Source organism: Hyaena hyaena, unplaced genomic scaffold, assembly GCF_003009895.1.
Source record: "Hyaena hyaena isolate Hyena2069 unplaced genomic scaffold, ASM300989v1 scaffold_423, whole genome shotgun sequence".
NCBI lineage: Eukaryota > Metazoa > Chordata > Mammalia > Carnivora > Hyaenidae > Hyaena > Hyaena hyaena.
This window is the reverse complement of record NW_024081058.1, coordinates 1495931-1502489: the sequence shown is the minus strand read 5'-3', so window position 1 is coordinate 1502489 and position 6559 is coordinate 1495931.

Below are 6559 nucleotides of genomic sequence, written 5' to 3'. Positions count from 1 at the left end.
TTGAGAAATTATATGACTCTGACCTGCAACTCATTATTTAATGACTGGAAATATCATTCCATTTGTAAATGGCCCACTGCCCCCATGAATTATACATACTTTAGATAAGGATTACATTTTTTCTTAGGGCTTGATTTACTATCAAGAAGTGTTTACTGATTAGTCAATAATACACATATTTTTCTCATTTATTTGACTTTCTCTTCTCTCTCTCTTTTTTTCTTTCTCAACATATATAGGCTGTATCTAGATCTAGATTTTGAGAGAGAGAGAGAACAAGTCAAACTAATGACTAATAAGAGACAATGGCCTTATGTTGGAAAAATGGGATATATTATTGCTAATACATTAGATACTAAAGACAAATTATTTTACTCAAACTTCAAAAGACACTGCTTTTCATCCTCAATTTATCTACTTCTGAAGTTTAATTAACTGAACCTAGGTCCATTTTTTCTCACTAAAACAGGGCACTATATTATAATTATTACACCTGCTTAAAAATACACTTTTATTGCATTTTTTACTACATATGGGGCACTGTGCTTCAAGGCTCCTTAAAATTCCAATAAATATTTGCATGTTCTATTTCACTATCAGAAATGCAGCAAAATAATTTAAGTAAATAAGTCAGTATTGTCATTACAGAATGGTGGACTGAGTGATAGATTGCTGAAAATTGGATTTGGATTTGGAGATATAAGTTTATTTTATATGGGTAGTTCTAGGGAAAAGAGCCTCCCTATTGACCGGAGTGATTCTGAGAAGAAAAGGAAATCAGTCTAAGCTCGCTACTACTAACAAACATTAACTATGAAATAACTTCACTTTTATAATAATTTATATAAAATTAAGAGTAAGAAAAGAAAATAATATCTAATGGTAATCGCAATCTAAATTTCAGAAGAAGACAAATGAAAGGAAATTTGTCCAAATGTGAAGATTACATATTTGAAGACTACTTTTCAATTCATGAATAAAAAAAATTTTCAGAAAACATATCAATTTCAGTAGAATGAAAGAAAATAAGTTCTCTGTAAAATATATAGTTAGTGATAAAGAAAAATAAGGTAGAAAAACTTCTTGAGGTTTCAATGAATATATTCACTCAATATATATGTGTGTGTTTGTGTATATATATATTGTGTGTTTACTATATATATATATAGCATATATATATAAACTGTATATATATATATAAACTGTATATATATATATAAACTGTATATATATATATATAAATATATATATACTATATATATATATAAACTGTATTTACATTTTCCTCAGAGAAAGGATTAAGATTATCATCATGTTCAGTATAAGACATGTTAGGCAAGGGTGTTTGGTAGTATGGTTTGTTTTTTTTTTTCCTTTTTGGGCAAGCATTTATTATACAGTGAAAATGGAAACACAGGCAAATTTTCTAATGCCACAGAGACCTGAATTGTAAAATCAAAGGTTAGTTGCAAATATTTAATCCATCTAAAAAATAACAGTTTCAATACTTGTTTATTGAGTTTCTCACTGTAGTTTTTGCCAAAACTGTGAGATTGTGACACTGAAGTATATAGTACAGTTCTCGACAAGATTATTTCTAAAACCTTTAGTATCCTAAAGAAATTCAGAATTCTTCCTGTTGGGTATAAATATGTCATATTTTCTGGTTTGAACATTTATTTATCTCCAGAAAAGCAAAAAACTTTCAATACCTAGAAAGATATTTGGCTACAATATGTGATATACTAATAAATTAATTGTATTTGGTGAATGATATTAATATTTATTTCCATATTCTTAAAATTTTATAATATTAGATTGTTTTCCATACGTTTAGAAAGTTTTGGTATGATATATATTTTGCTATTATATGAAACTACTAAAATTACTAAATTAAAATAAAAACTAATATTAAAGAGGTAAAATAGTTATCCTAATTATTTTAAATTTCTTTCATGTACTTACTTCAAATTAAGTCACACACACATGTGCGTGCACACACACACACACACACACACACACACATACATACATATTCACACACATAATCTGCATAGGCTCACATAGTGATTGTGCCAAATAACTTAATGAAAGAAAAAGTCCTATCTATATAAAAGTAAATTGGAAGCTTGCATTATCTTTGAGAATCTAAAGATTATACTGAAGATAGATATTATATAATACTTAAGTACAATTTAAAATTCTAAGTAGCTATGAAATCCACATAGGCCACAAGAAATTGTGTCCCAGTACAACACAATCTCTCCCATTTTTGCCCCTGATATGTCACAATCACATACCCATCATTCATTCAAATTGCTAGAAAAGAGAACAAAAAAAAAAAACTATCAGAAATCAAAGGATTCAATGTGCTTCCCTATCAACAATATGATAGTTGTTTTCACTTTCCTCTTCCATCTTTCTTGTGATTTCATACTGCCTTGTGATTCATATCAACCAGTTAAAAAATAAAGATGTTGTTTCCTAGGCATATCAGTATCAAAGATATCGATTGAATTATTCCTTTTCTCCAGCAATTAAGATGCATATATCATACAAGGAAAAATATCAAATTATTCCAAGATCTTAGTGACCCTAATTAACAATTGGACTTAATTATCAAAGACAAACAGTAAGCTTACACAGTGTCTAAAAATGTTTTTAAGGAAAAGAGAAAGAGAAAAAAACAGTGAAGAATTACTATGTAGACATTGATACCTGACTTCTTAGAATTGCAAATATTGGCCAATAAACTTATGGTTTTCTTTAGACCATTAGCCCCAGTCATTCTCTTTCAAGATTTAAAACAGTGGTATATTACTGTATTTTTATAACAAAAAAGAAAATAGTAGCATCTGTCACTTTTTTAGTTTATACTTTAAAAATGTAAGAGTTACTTGCCTCTGGGTAACAAAAATTCTCAGTTTTTACATATTGAGTTTTTTTTATATTAAATAGAAGTATATTTAATAAAAAAAGCTATTATTAGTGAAAGAAAAAGTTTACCTTTCCAATTAAAAAACATTTAAATTTATGTTTATTTTTTTAAAGATTTACTTATTTTTGAGAAAGGGTGCAAACTGGGAAGGAGCAGAGAGAGAGGGGGACAGAATATCTGAGGCAGGCTCTGCGCTGACAGCAGCGAGCCTGATGCAGGGCTCAAACTCACAAACTTTGAGATCATGACCTGACCTGAAGTCCACGCTCAACCAACTGAGCCACCCAGGTGCCCCTAAATTTATGTTTCTATAGGTTATTTCACTGTATTTGTAAACAGATTACATTATATAAGTTGAGGAAGAGAATATTGGGTGATCTCAGTATGTACTTTGAGGATGATAATACATGCATAATTCATAACTGGCGATTTTGAATTATAATTATATGTAAGACTTTTTTCAATCTAATTTTCCGAACAAATTCTAAGCCTGAAAACATGTAATCATTTTCATTTTGAAGTAAGTCTCTTTAAATTCTGTTTTCTAAAAATAAAATTTACTTAAGTATCTTTAAATGTAATTTATGAAAATATATGTATTATAAAATTAAGAGAATAAACAGCTTAATTTTGGATTTGTAACTTTAGTTAACTTGATGAAATTCAATTTATCTAATAAAGTGATTGATTTATCCCTCATGATATTAATATAATAACCAGATAATATCCTGAGATTACATTTATTTGAACCATTTAGAACAGTTTGCATCGCTATTAGCTAGAATTAATGTGAAATTGATAATTTCACCATGGAAATCCTGTTATCGCTGAAAAATTCTCATATGATTGCTTCTGTTGATTCATAGTAATACAATAAGTAAATGCAGTTGTTCTCAGATTACAAGAGAACTACTACTTTAGTTTTCCATACACAAGAAACTGTCACTAATACGTACAATTAATGCTGTATGAAGTATACTCATTAATTCCTTATGTGATATTTAACTCTTAAATGTAAGTATCAGTCACATCAATTACATGGGAAAGAATATTCAGAAATCAAGAGGTTCCTAAAGTGTCTATTTGGACATTTTCCTAATATTTAAGTACAAAATTGAACACTCAGGATTACTGAGAAGTCTTTTTCTTTTCTCCTCACCCATCTGTAATTATAATATAATTGTAGTTGTTTTTCTGGTGTATTTAAAATCATACTTAAAGATTTTGATAGCCCAGGAAAATAAGTTTTTAATTTAAGAATCTGAATGTAATCATATAACATACCTTGATTAGATCATAATTTAATTGAAATATTTTCCAAATATAGAGGTACTAAGAAAGAAACCTGAGAATCAAATGGAAAATGCCTTTGATTTCTTCCTTAATATATCCACAAAATTTCTCACTTCTCCGTTCTCTCTCTCTTCTTCCTTCCCTTCCCCCTTCTCTGGCTCTCTTCTTTGTCTTCACCTTCCTCCTCCTCTCCTTCCCTTTTCTCTCCTCCTCTTCTTCCTCTTCCTTTTCCACTCCCCTGGCTCCTTTTTCTCCTCCTCCCTCTTCTTTTTCTTCCACTATATCTTTTCTAAATCAATACAGATCAAAGTTTCTAAATTTCAGCACTAGTAAAATTTGGAACTAATAATTCTTTGTGTGTTTATGCATTATAAAATGTCTAGCAGCATTTTTAACCTCTGTTCACCAGATGCCCAGAGTAAATGTCCTGTAGTGACAATAAATAAATAATAAATAAAACTTCAGGGGTGCCTGGGTGGCTCAGTCGGTTAAGCGTCCGACTTCAGCTCAGGTCTTGATCTCACAATTCTGTGGGTTCGAGCCCCACATGGGGTTCTGTGCTGACAGCTCAGAGCCTGGAGCCTGTTTTGGATTCTGTGTCCCCCTCTCTCTCTGACCCTCCCCTGCTCATGCTGTCTCTCTCTCTCAGAAATAAATTAAAAAATAAAAAATAAAATTTTTTTAAAAACTTCAGATATTGCTACTGATATAGATGCTAAAATTAGCCTCGATGCTATTGAGAGTTCTTGTTAGAATGTTTTATGCTTCTATATGGATTTATTATTGTTATTGTTATTGTTATCATTATTATTATTAATTTTAGAAAGAGAGAGTGTGAATACAGGGAGAGGTGTAGAGAGAAAGAGAGAGAGAGAGAGAGAGAGAGAGAGAATCTTAAGCAGGCTTCATGCTTAGCAGAGAGATCAAATAGCTTGATTCCACAATCTTGGTATCATGACTTGAACCAAAATCAAGAGTCAGATACTCAACCAACTGAGCCAGTCAGATGCCCATATATGGATTTAGTATTTTTAAGATGTTAACTAACTGCTAAATTCAAGGACACTGCTAGACATTTGTAATATCCTTGTGTTACAAATTCTTTCTTGGATGATCCTTTTGCTTTAAAATTTTAGGACATATTGAAACCCGTAGAGAATAGATAATGAGAAGTTTTATTTAATAAACAGGAATGAACATTGTTATTAATCTAGTCATATGTACTGGATAGCAGTTTAGACTTTTTCGCAGCTTCCCTTTCACAGTTTTAGTTGGGGGTGCTTGGGTGGCTTAGTTAGTTAAGCATCCAACTCTTGATTTCAGCTCAGGTCATGATCTCATGGTTGTGAGATTGAGTCCCACATCAGGCACATGCTGACAGCAGGGAGCCTGTTTAGGATCCTCTCTCTCCTTCTCACTACCCTTCCCCATTGTGCATTCTCTCTCTCTCTCTTTCTTCTCTCTCTCAAAATAAACATCAAAAAATCCAATATTAGTTATATGTATAACCAAAATCCCAAATACCTTAGTGTCTCAAAATTAGAGAACTCTCTTCTTTTCCACATCTTTGTTTTTTTTTTTTCTTCTTGTATTACATAACTGATTCTATTTCTAAAAATCTTTGATATAATCATTTCTTAAATTGGTTCTCTTGTTTGGTTTCCTAAATATATTGGTAGATAAGATTTTCTGTATTTTTTTTTTCCTTTGTAGGGACTTCATTTCTTGAGTTCAATCCCTCATCTATAGTAATAGCTTCACAGACTTGATTTTGTACTTAGTTTTCTGGAATACAGGCAGAAGCAAAAGATGGTATTGTTGACATAGAATAGCCAAAAGGTGAGTAGAGAGATTCCTGCTAAGGGTCTATATAATGTTCCAGGAAGAAAGAAGAGCTTTTTAGGAAGTAGAATTGAGGTGTGGGTAACAGTGACATGCCAGGTCATTTATACATTGAAAATGGGACAATGTGTGATACTCTGTACTTTAAGAAGCTGCATTCCTCCCAAATATAAAATGACATTTTACGCTGTGATTATATGGAGTATAGAATTGAACCTCTATCAATAAAAAAGTTAAATTTTGTATCTTCTTTAAGATAATATTTGAGTCACCTGTAGATCAATAGCCGTAAAAATGTCTAATTCTTTCTCTTACCTAATTCTGATAAAAATGAGAAGATACAATTCTGATTTAATTTTTACCTATTATTAGATAAAATCTAGCCAACAAGAAAGAAAGAGAGAGAGAGAAAGAAAGAGAGAAAAAAGAAGAGAGAAAGAAAGAGAAAGAGAGAAAATGGGAAGAAAGAATGAAAGAGAGAGAGAG